At 37.7% G+C, this 13,619-nt stretch overlaps 1 long non-coding RNA gene across 1 annotated transcript in view; it reads left to right on the top strand.

The window, feature by feature from the left end:
- Window positions 1-7,626: 7,626 nt before the first annotated feature.
- Window positions 7,627-13,619, top strand: part of LOC106950065 (uncharacterized) — a 107,857-nt gene continuing 101,864 nt past the window's right edge. The window contains exons 1-3 of the long non-coding RNA XR_001425519.1: window positions 7,627-7,806; window positions 8,516-8,586; window positions 13,440-13,544. This is a non-coding gene — a long non-coding RNA (uncharacterized LOC106950065). The remainder of the gene's footprint in view (window positions 7,807-8,515; window positions 8,587-13,439; window positions 13,545-13,619) is intronic.

Genomic DNA, 13,619 nt, shown 5'->3' with positions numbered 1-13,619 from the left:
ACACACACACACACACACACACACACACACACACACACACACACACACAGAGAGAAACAAAAGGGCCGGAGAAACGAGGGCTGTCCAAGAGTGTGATGGTCTGTGGAGTTCCCTTTGTTCTTTTTGAAGCGTTTTCTCAGAAACTCAAATGATGAGAGTTTTTAAAAGTTCAGCATGTAAATCAGAGCATGAAATTGAGCAGCAACGTCCAAGGCTACCTCATAGGTCATACAGAGGTCATAAGAAAAAAAATGTATTTCAAATTACTTTTTGCTTTTAATGATTGTGCAATAAAATATGTAGATTCTTGCCTCTTCTTTAATGTGTTCAATATGATAAAATTAGTGGCATTATCATGGCTTACTGTTTATTATGTCATCATAGAAGGGTTTCATGAGCCGCATCGTGAGTTTTATATGATGAATTGTATTGTTAGCCTGATTTACAAGGCATGATTATCAGTATCCAGCAGAAAGAAAATTGGACACAAAATTTAATGTTTGCTAAAACTGGATTTAAAAACGGACTCAACATGAATCAAAAATGTGTGTTTTGTGCACATCTGGCTTCAAATACATACCTTCTGCTGCCAGTAGATTTGCTAATTAACAACAAATACTGTACATTTGCCATGAATACAAAATGACAAGTTCAGACCCATGTCTGAACTTGATGGCTTCCCTCACGTCTCTTTCAAACCACATGTTTTCTCTTTCTTCAAATGAGTGGCCAGAGTTTACTTTGCAATGTTACAGTTACCTGGAATCTAAAAACCATTAGCAGAACATATATAATCTTTGTTGGAAGTCTCTTCATGTCATTCTTTTTAACACAGTTTCGCCTAACCACTGAGATGTGCCTGAAAAAACCTCTAAAGAAGGGCTGCCCAGGACACATTCTGACCAGATACACAAATCACCTCAATGACTTCTTTTCTTGCAGAGGAGCAATGGCTCCATTCTCAGATGATGGAGCTCCTCACCAGCTTCCTACAGAGGAAGATAAGTCTTTCTTGTTGCAAGCATTTTATTCTTTCACTCACAATCCATTTTTTATTACCATAAGTGAAGGTTGAAACATAGACGTACTGGTAAACTGATGGCTTTACCTTTTGGTCAACCTCGGCACCAATCTGTATATCCACCTCCTGCTCCAACCTGCCTCCATCTGTGAAGAAAACAACATAGACACTCCCCCTTTTGGTGCAGAGGGACATTCTGGCAGGAAGGGAACAATCCATGTTTTTCCAGTTGAGAACCATGGCCTCATACTGGAAGCAGTGGGCTCCCCAGCCACTTCACACTCAGCTGTCAACTACTCCAATGCACCGCAAACATTACAACACAAAGAAGCCAACAGAACTACATCACATACGCCAAACTTTAGAGCAGCTTTACTTGGGAAAATACCAGAACCATTAAGCTAATACTATGAACATGGTGTCTACATTATAAAATTATTTTGGAGTTCAAATTTAATGTACTGTCAGGCAGTATATACAGGCATGACTGCTTGTTTGAACACAATTAAACTGTTACCCAACAGCTTCCCAGGTTAGTGGTGGGAACTCTCTGTGTGTGTGTGTGTGTGTGTGTGTGTGTGTGTGTGTGTGTGTGTGCGTGCGTGTGCGTGTGCGTGTGTATGTGTGTGTGTGTGTGCGCGCGCGTGTGTGTGTGTGTTTGTATGTAGGCCTGAACTAAAGACCTGACGGTTGATGGAATTATTCACCATTGCAGCATAGCTTCCAGGCATGAGTGCGTGAGCACGTGCAGCCATGAATGTCAAAGATCTTTTATCCAGACTCACTGCTCCCAGTGTCACCCACAATCCGTGCACACATGCATATCCTGACTGATAAACACCAGCAAAAACGAATGTCAGGATGTCACATTGAGTGACAGCAGCGAGCATGACAATCCCTTCTGACAGGCTTAGCTGGTATCACCGCACAGCAAGTGGCGTTTGAGCACATGTCCACAGACAAACAGACCAGTGCAGAAATGAAGCATTAGACTACAGTATGGAACATTAATCTTTGCAGAAAGTGTTTATATCTTACACTGATTTCAGTAATTTAATTTACTGCTAATGAATGTAGAAACCAGGAGAGAAACAACACTTATTTAGTTCTATTTTTTATTTTTTATTTTTTTCAGATCATAAGTGCTTCACTACAAGATACCTGGACATCTCTTCTTTCTTTAAGACTTTTCACCTCCCACACAAAAGGCTTTTTTTTATTCTAAGCATGGCTGGAAGTAAAAGGCTTCTGAAATGTAGTCAGAACAAACAGGGCCATTAAGGTCACTAATGGGGCAATTTGGACATGTGTGTCACTTTGGGTTGTTTTTGCTTGACAATTCAAACATGCCCCTTAACATACTATGTGAGATGGTTTGTTCACATGTTCCAAGGTGTGAATTGCTGAAAAAAACACCTGGGGAGTCAATGCTGCAGAGCAGGTGTTAGAAAAACGAAATCTGAGACCACCTGATCTGTTTAGTGTTATTTTTCTTGTTTAGCATGGATGGCTTCCCTCACTTCTCTTTCAAACTACATGTTTTCTCTTTCTTCAAATGAGTGGCCATGAAATGCTGATTCTTGACTCAATTATTTGTTTTTCTGTGATGTGCCATCCATTTATGTGACTGTTTAGTTTCTTCAGCGCAGAGGTTTGAGCATTCCTCACTGCGCTGGATTGCATAAACCACACCAGTGTGTATCAGTTTAGTTGTTGTTTTTTTTTTCCTTGGGATGAACAAATCTCTCTCTGTGAGTGTGGTTCGGTTTAAAATGCACCAGAATATCATAGAAAATTGCCTGCTTAGTTCCTTGGATACTATAGCCACATGTGCAATGACAATGTTGATGGGATAATTATAGCATAATGTGAGCAGTGTCAATAACTTTTGCTTTGAATATAGATAAAATTTAAACATACCTATACCTCTAATTTTCCACCTCAAGTTGTTCTGCAACCTGAAGAAGAAAAGAGCTCAGACCCTTTGTCAGGTGGTGGGTACCAGAGACTAAGCTGTGCATGCAACTGAGTTAACGATCTAGTTGATGAAACCAAATGTGACACATCAGCTCCTGCTTTTCTTGTTACAGAGAAAACCTACATCCACATTACAAAGACTATGTTATGGTCGTGGAATTAGCCCTTGCCTGCCACCTGGACTAGATTATGGATTTCCTAAACTTGGTTTCTCACAGGTATTGGGGACTAAGCCTGACTAAGCCCTATGAGTCAAGGCTTGACCATCTGGAACTCGCTGATGAACTCCACACCAAGTTTGTCTCCAGGAGAGTGAGTCACACTAATGAACTGGTCCGAGACTAAATATTCCCCAGGATCAAAGAGATGCTCAAAACATATTGGGCATGAAAAAGTGTGGAATTTACAAATAGGTATTAGTAATATTAGTAGTCTTTTTTATTTTTTTATTTTTTTTATATATATCTCTTCAATGTTTATTAAAGTGTTTGGATTGAGTTTCATTTGATTGCCTCTTTAATGTGGTGCAGATTTTAAGAACATGAATAATTGCTGTACCTGGGCTTTCAGGCAGTGGAGTGCTGGGTTTATTTTTTTCTCAAGCACTTGATCTTATAAAGGAAAAAAAAAATAAGATCCCTATCAATCCAGTCCACCCAAAATTACCACCATAACTTAATATGAGAAATGATCACCATAGCCAAGAATTTCCATGTCCTGGAAGCAGGTAATATTGAGAGTTGATGCATGATTAATTTGGGAGAAATTTTGATTAATATTCATTATGAAACATTTTTTTCTTCTGAAGCATGTTCATGTTCTAGTACTAAAAACAAGTGCAAATTGCAAGTAGACTGTTCCATCTGCTGTGGAAATTGTACTTCCTGCTCAAATCAAAGACAATGCTGCAGATGGTTCATTTTAATGACACTACTGCTTAAGAAAGAATCAGTATTAAGCACTAATAAAACACTTATGAACACGTAGATTTAACAGCTAAGTGGATTCAACGTGTGTGTATGGGGAAGAGCTGTGACATCTATGGTGCACTGCTCTACCACTCAACCTTTTTCAGATTTCTCAAAGCAACACATTAAACCCCAATTTAATGAAAATCAAGAGCATAAGAGAAACAAAGTCATTGGTATCTGTCTGAATGAAGAACTAGTTCTTAGGAGTCCAGCAAACCGCAGTAAGAGCCAATATACACAAGCGTAGAAAACACTGAACAGTGTTCAACTAGCAGTTACCAAAGTTACTCCACAAATTCATCACTGACTCATCCAGGAGGTGCTCTGAAAATTGAAAAGTTTCCATAAAGAAACAACAGATAAAAATCTGATGACGGCATAACCTTTTACTATTCCCTCCTTGTATTGCTTTGCATCACATCACCATGCGTCCTATTTTCCTCGGTCTATTTAACGTTATGCTGCAGTGTGTGTCCTATGTAAGCATCTGTACAAAACCAAACTGATGCATGCCTATTCCTCCTGCCTACACAATAAAGCCTTTTATGATTAGAAGGAGCACTGTGATTATTTTTCCTCCCCAAATTGCCTAGCTTCTCTGCAAGTTCACCTCACTGACTCTCCATCCCCATCATTTAGGGAGCACTAATGTGTTAAACGCGAAGAAAAAGACAGGATGTCTTGCCATTTTCTGCTTCCCCACTGTTTCCCACATTGCTGTAGTGGCTAAATTAGATAAAGCCAAACACAGGGATTGTCTGTCTAAGGCCAGATGTGATATTTGTTTTCCACAGTGCGGCATCAGGTAGAAGGGAAGAAAAAAATAAATGGAAAATCCAAACAGCTCCCTCATTGGGTTGGGGACTGATTTTGATTTGCTGATGGAGGCCAGTTAATCATTTGATCCTGTTAGAACAAGTGAAGTGTTTGTGTGTTTGTGTGCGATTCTGCCGGGAGAGTTAACAACCGCTGTAAACAGGCCAGAGCTCTGTGTCTTGATTTGTGTGCAGGCCATGCTGTGTGTGTGTATTTGTCCTCGCTCAGGCTTTTTTTTTTTTTTTTCCCTCCTATAAAAGCAATTTGCCCCATGCTCAGGCTAGGCAATGAGCAGATGCTACCATTGTAAATGATGATGCGAGAGGCCATAATAAAGAGTTGATAAACACAGAATTACTGCTGGGCTGTGGGCCATGAGGAGGGGAGGAGGGGAGCGAAGAAGACATAGAAAGTATGAAGAAAGAAGTGCCGCACACACAAACACATCTGTCAGACTTCCTTTAAGCGCATATCTGCAAACTAGGCCCATTCTAGGTTATGATAACATAAAAGAGATCCTGTTTCATGTGTTGCTTTGAGTATTTTTGCTAGGTGATTTGATCAAAGATAACCAGACTTTATGCTGGGAAATGCTTACAGTTGGCTCAAATTAAATATGTAAAATCCTTCTGCTGTTAAATGTTACTAAAATGAGGACATTTTATTTAGCTTTAACGGCTTGTTATGTTGGCTTTTTGTGACACAAAGAGTCCAACCTATAGCAAAGAGCAGTTCGACCTTTGTTTGGGACATGTTTTATCTGATGTTTAAAATTAATTCAGCTGAATGGTCAGACAATGGAAGTTGTACAACTTGATTTGTAGAAACTTTAAGTTTGCGGTGAGAATGCCACAGCTGACTCTGCGGTGAAATTAAACCAATGGTTAGTTGCTGATGATGCTAAGGGGCTTTTTGGTGGTTTGGAAGGAATCTGCAATTGTACAATTCAAGCTGAAAATCTAAAACATTTCCAGTATTTGAACCTACCCCCGATAATTCTACTACCTTTTAAAAATACAATTTTGAGATTTTAAATATTTGTCCTATTAATGAGAACATAAAATAGGACGATTTTCAGTGATTTCCTTGTTATTAGAGTCACTTTAGGATTAGAACAATATATAGTCTTGCCAAAGCTGGACTGGATTATTCTACCATGATAACAAGCTCATAAAAATACATTATAATCTATGTTGCATACAATAAAAATGTTGGATTTTCAGTTTCCCTAAATTTTTTTTGTTAAAATATTGCTTACTTAGAAATCCTTCCCTATTTCTGATGAAAGATGTGTGATTTGTTTACAGAATATTAACATTTAGAAAATGAGAGGAAAATGAGCTTCCCTTCTTGTTTTCATAGAAGTTGTCACACTAATGATAATCAGATAGTCAAATTAACATCAGCTGATTAAGTTCACCTGGCTGCCACTTACCCTCTCTTTCTGTTGCACAAAAAGCTTTTTCCATTTTTGTTTAATCTTTGGTTAATTAAAAAAAATGATGTGATTTTAGATATGAATCTAAAATCCTGAAACAAAATGCTCATAGTGCAATGAAACTCATTGTGATGCAACATATATCTGGAGAAAAAGAAGCCTGCTGAACAATGTGTATGTTATGGTTGACTCTATTGTGTTTAGTGTGAAACCTTTTTAGCCATGTTACACAGCTCTGCTGAGCAAAGAGGAGATGGATGGAAAGGCAGACAAAAGGTGGGAGTACAGATGGCATAAAACAAAAGCAAAGAGAAAAAGAAAACAATGGTTCCAGCAATTTACAAGATTGGACAGAGAACATCCCACTGCAAATGAGAAAATGGATGCCTTTCATCAGCTGACGCTCTGAAGGAGAAGAAAGTGATGAGACTCGCAGTATATTACATATAAAGTGTTTGTTTGCAACAAGCCTTTTCATATAGCAAAACATATTATGGGGTTGGGGAGAGTTTACATCTGTGCTGCACCAAACTCTTCCGGATTTGTCAGTACTATTGCAGATTAAGGGAAAATGTCTGAAACTGTAGTATTTGTTCTAAGTTTTGCACATTCTATGTGTCTAATTTCTGTACTGGATTAACAGACCACATTGTGCAAAGTATACCCACATGTAAACATACCAATCCAGTCCATTTCAACGTTGTCCTCAGTTAAGATAGACACAAAGTGCATAAGTGATCAAAGAAAAAAAAAATCTTCATCACATGGCTGATTTATCTCCTCTACATGACACAAAGCTTTACAGAAGCCTAGTAACGAGGCCTTCATTTAAATTTGGTGACTTTGGACAGGAATGCATCAAAAAGTTGGAGGACCTTGGTTCTGCAAGTCCCCTGTTTGTCTTTGCATGTTCTTGGTTATATAGTGTGGCCCTCACAAAAAAACTCCCATTTATCTTGCATGGAGTAGCTTTGCTCTGACAATAACGTGCATGAGCTTTAATAATCTTTTGGCAATAACACCCAGGAAAATAAGTGGTAAATGAAATCTGTCCAACAGAATTCTTGGTCACTTCAATAATATTGTGGGCAGTGTTCAAAGAAATTGCAGACTCTGCAAGTCTGTTAAGGAGCGTTACAGATTAATGGACTATACAAAAGCAACCAGTATCAGAAGTTTAATCTCCTCACAGTCTTTATATACTGCTTATTCAAAAATACTGCAGTCTGAACATCGAACTCTCATGTATTTGGACAAGAAAATTAACCAATGTAGGTAAGGTTCAATCCTGAAGTTTATTGATGAATGTTAGTGTTCGGAATTGTGATGGTTTAATGTTGGGAATAGTGTATTTACACTTTATTAGGAGCATTCCAATTATAAGGAAAAATAATTTTAGCAAGTACTATTTGGTTGATCTTCAGGTGAGTGCGGATGTGGAGTGCGCCACAAGGGGGCAGTGTACTGTGTTCCGCCAGGCGGGGGGAATCTTTTTGTTGCAGCTTCCGTTCGCACTGTGAAGCGAAGCTGCATCAAACCGTAACAAGCCGCTTCACATCTCATCATTTTTCCTGTTAACAGAGGTAATATTGCATAAAATGAATACAAAATCACACATAGTAGGGCTGTATATGATTTCAGTGCTTTATAGCCAACTTATGCGTGATTTTATTCATGTTAAACGAGGTTGGTAGAACGGTTAGGCTGTTCTCGTTACGAGCTGAGACGAGGCTGTGTAATGGCGGCGCTCCAACCTCACTTTACCTCTGATACTAGTAGCGTAGAGGCCCGGACTCTGTTGTAACGTTCAGATATCACTGTTTTAATAGTAAAATGGTTCTAGTAGTACTAGAAATAGTCTCATTTGTACATTCAATATGGTTTGTTATTGCTTTGGTAAAATATAAAAAGGATTTATTAGCAGACCAAGCTGAGGGAGTTGGGAATATTATTTTGGTTACTCATTTACTTTATTTAGTTACTTAAGTAACTAAATAAAGTTACTTTATTTAGTTACTTAAGTAACTAAATAAAGCACTATTTTCTGGTAATATGTGTTTGTTAAAGCTAACCTAATTCTACATATAGAATTAGGTTAGATTATTTATTAAAAGGATAACTACAAAGAGAATAGAAAGTTATTCTACATATAAAAACATGATTGTGTTGTATAATATGCAAATGGACAGAAATGTGAATTGAAATGTATTTTTGAATACAAATTTGAAATGAAAAACTGCATCAAACCAGAACATGCTGCTTCCCATCTCATAATTTCTCCTGTTTATTCAGGACCATTCTTCTGCTGCTGGTCTCCCTCTCCTAGACCGGACCTGTAACATACATACCTAAATGGCAGGAAGGTAAACATTCATTTTCAAATGACAAGTTTGAGCCAATCACCTAACCTCCGATAAAGCAGTTCAGAAGGAAGTTGATACTGTGCTGTGGTTGACCACAAAAGACAGCACAGGTGTGCTGAAAAAGCATGTAACCTATAGATGACATATTTAGTACATGCTGCACATTAACACACAGAGGCAGGAAGAGGGATGGACACACAATTATGGACAAACATGAGCAAGCTGCCATGCGAAGCTTGTGTTTGTTGCTTTGTTTACCAGATGACTAGTCAAGAAACCGTACACACGCACTGTTCCTTCCTGCAATGAATCTGTGCAACAATGTGTGAGAATGCTGCAGATTTCTAAAAATGAGTTCTAAATTGGGACCTATCTGTTTAAGGGTCTCAAGAAGAGGCCCTGTAGCGAGCCTTTTAATGAAAGATCAGAGCAGACCATTCTGAGTGGGCAAACAAACGTGCAGGCATGGACGCATGTGCCATAAACTACCCCCTTCCAATAATCCCTCTCACTTCTAATGGTGGCCATTTGCCATTCATTAGGATCAAAATGTTGTTTTCTGCCAGGACAAATTGCAAAGCTATTCCATTCACAGCTTGAGGAAAGTCTGAGACTCTGCTGGGTTTCTTTGGCTTGTTTAAGTGCCCAAACACGGCTGGCTAATGTGGCTAACAAGCCCTGAATTGTGTAGTGTAGTAAAACGGCAGGGAGAAGAAAACTGTAGGGAAGCAAGAAGGAGATTTGTTTTTTTTTTTTGTTTGTTTTTTTTTTTATGTTTCCTGTGTAAATATTTCAGTGAGGGAATTCAAGATCTTTTTAGAACTGTTGTTAGGGAGTTCATATGCTTTTAAGAGCCATGTTCAGGGTTCAAGCACAAACAAAGATACTCATCACCTAAGAAACCAATATATCTTAAAGTATTCCGAATCCTTAAGCATATGTAAGCATAGGATACAATATTAAGGCTTGTCGATGTCTTGTTTACTATATAGTTATGTTTTCTTATGTTTGTTGTCCTTTTTATAATATTGGCAAGCTTTAATTGTAAGATTTAGATGGACTTTGGCTGCAAATAGCTGTTTGACCAAATTCTCTAGCGTGAATAAAATCTGGAAACCATCAGTGATTCACCGGCCTTATCCCATTAGCAGTTTACCTTAATCAGCATGGTTTTAAGTGCCACGTTAATTTTGAGCTTACAATACGTGTATAGAATGACATGGAACAAGCAAACAACTATGCTGGTTGCAAAAATGTTGTTGCAAATGTTTGAATTTATTTGGGATTTTATCAAATCTACACAGAGCCTGAATTATATAGACAGGTTTACATTTTGTGAATTAAGTTGCTGAATAAAATTAAGGTTTTGAATAATATTCCAATTTATTGAATATGACTGAATATTAGCAGTCTTTCCTCATTGTAAAGGTAAGTGGTTTTATTTTCCAGTCTACCCGGGGTACGGGCTAAAAGTTAATCAGATGTTTGTCTGAGTAACATAAAAACACAAATAGCTAATAGCTGCAGAGCAATTTGCATGGTAAACAAAACCATGAAAAGCGCTCCCTAGACAACAAAAATACAGAGTTGCTTTACATTATTTCTAGCATTTAAAAAAATAGGGACACAGATGCAATTTACAGCTGAACTGCTTCCCAGAAGCGATAACATCTAAGGCAACAAGTGTAGTTTGTCTTTGTGGGTGTGATATTACAACATTATCAGCATTTCTGTGGTTTGAATGTCGTGCAGGTGTATGAGGAGGAGGTAATTAACACTGACATCTCCTGAGCCAGGTCTAATCAGTGCTCTCTTCTCCTCATATGCTATATTCATCTCCACTCTTTATCCCTCCTATCATAGTGATTATCACTTCATAACTGTCTTTATTTACTTCATCTTGCCTATCCACCTATTCTCTGAAACGATATGAGTAGAAATAGATAACAGGGAAACTGAAGCCGGTGATGTTTCAACTCCAGATGTCTTGCTTTCAAGTACAGTTTTTCCTTCCTTAGAGAGAAGATAAAACAGAGGACTGGTCAATCACTTTTCAAAATGTTCCTATAAATGGAACAATTATTTAGCAGGGAAAAAAAGTATGTATTTTACAGCATGAAGTATATATTTTGGTCAATATTCACTATGCATTCAAAATATGAAAGTACAGATGTCACATTTGGGTTCATGCTGGTGGAATGAAAAATACCATCTCTGTCATTTAGGCGAGGATGCACATGTGTTTGTATTACTTAAACTAGTATTTAGAACAGAAGACTTTTACATATATGACAAAGCATCGGAGACCGTCACAAGGTTTTAAAGTTTTTTTAGTGTCGCACTTAGTGTTTACCATTTCATAGCCTGTTTTTGTGGTGTTGGGTTATTTGAATATAGAAGTTCTGCCCTGTTTTGTTTTTATGTTTAAGTGATACATAAATCGTGCACAACCTCAACATTTTGCCACAACTAAGTTTATAAAATAACTTTAGGTATTCACAGTTTGCTTCTGTTACAACATGCAGTCTGATACTTTTTGCCAAACATTAAATTTAAATGTGAGCTTTGGCCACCTACTTGATGTGAATTGGGAGCTCTGTGTTGGTTTTGAGTGTAATGTGTCCACTTGAATTCTGCTGTGACTTGCATATAAAAGTTTCTGGACTCCACATTCGCAAGCCCTGGAGAATTTACTGTTGTTTTAGTTTGAAATATACACTAGGAGTATTGAGAGACCTGTAAGTTAACTACTATCTCCATTAAAGTCTCCTTGTTTTGCTTTCTCTTTGTCAGGTTAACATGACAACCCGAGCAATTTTTTTTTCAACCGTCTCAGCTCATAAATATTAAAAGTATTCAGAGTTTTTCCAAAGCGTGTGCAAGTGAGAATTACTCATTGACCAGCAGAAGGCAGGGTTGTAGCATCTTTGATCTCTTACACCCCCATTGCACCCCAATGCCCTTTCTGCACACACATAGACATACACGCCGAAATAGATAACAGTCAAAACCACAAGTCTTCTAAATCTATATGTATATTTACAAAATAATTGCAGAGTTAAAAGTAAGAGTAAACAAAGTGCCATATTTGTGAGTGCACTTCTGCTAGAGAAAGAGGGACATAATTTTCTCGAGGAAAGCTATCATGTTATCGTCTAAAAGGTTTGAGTGAAAAGGGAAGTTTTCTCACAGGCACAAGTCTGCTTTTTAACAGACCTCAGAAACACACACATGGACATGTAATAAGGCCCTAGACACTGACAAGCAAGCATCCAGGTTCAAATGTGTTTACTGGCATTGGGCCCACATTGTTTATTCTTTGATAGAAAGCCAAGTGGAAATAGGTATAGAGGTTACAAAGGGAAACGGAAAGAAAAAAAAAAGGTTTAAAGGCAGAACAGTGCAAGAGATATTTATGTGTTAGTTTACTCATTTTTAGGAAAAAAAAAATCATCAGAATCAAACAAATATTTGTTGAGGCTACACCAAAGGTTGAAGAAAGGAGACAAGAGTCAAATGTATTTTTGGTGGTGTAGAAGACGAGATAACCTGAACAAAAGAAAAGATAAGTAAAACCTAAGATTATATCTAACAATTAGAGACATCGTTCAGCCTTTTCCAAACTCCCTTGCCTCCTTTAGGCATTGTTATAAGTGCATGTAACACTTTGCAATAAATATTTCTATTCATATTCCATTATGCGTCTGCTTGTAAAATGTATATGCTTTCGTATTCTATCCTACCCCTCGTCCTTTTTGGTGAGCACTACTCCCACTGTGTGAAAATCTACAAAATGGGGACATAACCGGCACAGTAATCTATTACGATTGCCCTGGCGACCCCTGTGCAGTATAGAAGTGTTGTTCATTCAACACATTCTCCTTTTGTGCCAGAGATCCTGCTTCTTTGTTAAGTCATTATTAAGCTAGTTTGAAGAATTCATTGCATCTGAGGAGAAACACTCGCATGTTACAGATTGGGTCTGAGGAACCTGCAGCCTGCAACTACAATGCCAAGTTTTCTACTCTATTTTATCATATTTATGGTGAGTTAGGGGAATGCGACATTGTTTTATCACATAAAAAACTGATTGAAATTCAGTTCAATTCAACGTACTTGTTTCTTGCTGTAAACTGTCCGTCTGAAGAGATCACACTGAGGGTGAAGCAAGCTTGATTCAGTGAGATTGATTGAATCAACTACGAGGTGAAGGAGGGACTGCAGGGAATGATCAGATACGTTAGAAGTGGGAGAGCAGAAACATGAGTTTGTTCCCACAATTTAAAAAAAATGGAGAACTGCTCCACTCGCTCCATTGTTCAGACACTTATTTCAAGGGAATCTCCACTTCTTCTAAAATTAATATTGACAATATAAAGATAAAAAAAAATTCACATTCACTTGCTTGCACTGAGAAACCGAAGTCATTAGAGCTGCTTTATAAACTGTCTAAAGTCAAATGGTGACAGTGTATTTAGTTCTGAAATGATGTCATCTTTTTGCAGGTAACTCATCCATCTTGACCAAGCAAGATTAAATTTGAACTACTCAAAGCCATCCTCAATTTATTTTCAATCTCCTGGAAGCCTTTAACTTCCCTCTGTTTGAAACCCTCAGTCATTTGATCATGACACGAGACAGAGACCATCCTACATTAATATAAGGAATTCTTTAGAGTGATTGAGTATTCAAAGCATAAAACAAAGTCATAAGACCAGATATAATATTTATTTGATATGGAAATGCTTGCAGATATGCATTGCAAGGTATAAATTATTCATGTTGTTTTTTGATTTTTGTTTTTTTTTTGTCTACAATATATATATATACTATGTATTCTCTTCTTCCGACAGAACCATCTTTTGAAATAAGAAAAGAAGAGGTTAAAGAAAGACGGGTCAGTTGTCGTTTCACGTCGACTACAAAGGATGAAAGAAGAAAAAAAATCTTCATCATGAGTACGAGTGACAGCAAGTGTGAAACACAACACATACACACACCTCCGTTTTTTTCTGTTTCTGTTTAGAAAAAAA

This window comes from Poecilia latipinna, unplaced genomic scaffold, assembly GCF_001443285.1.
Source record: "Poecilia latipinna isolate Pla-1442-1.1 unplaced genomic scaffold, P_latipinna-1.0 Scaffold23, whole genome shotgun sequence".
In the NCBI taxonomy this organism is placed as follows: Eukaryota; Metazoa; Chordata; class Actinopteri; order Cyprinodontiformes; family Poeciliidae; genus Poecilia; species Poecilia latipinna.
This window is presented reverse-complemented; position numbering and strand designations above follow the sequence as displayed.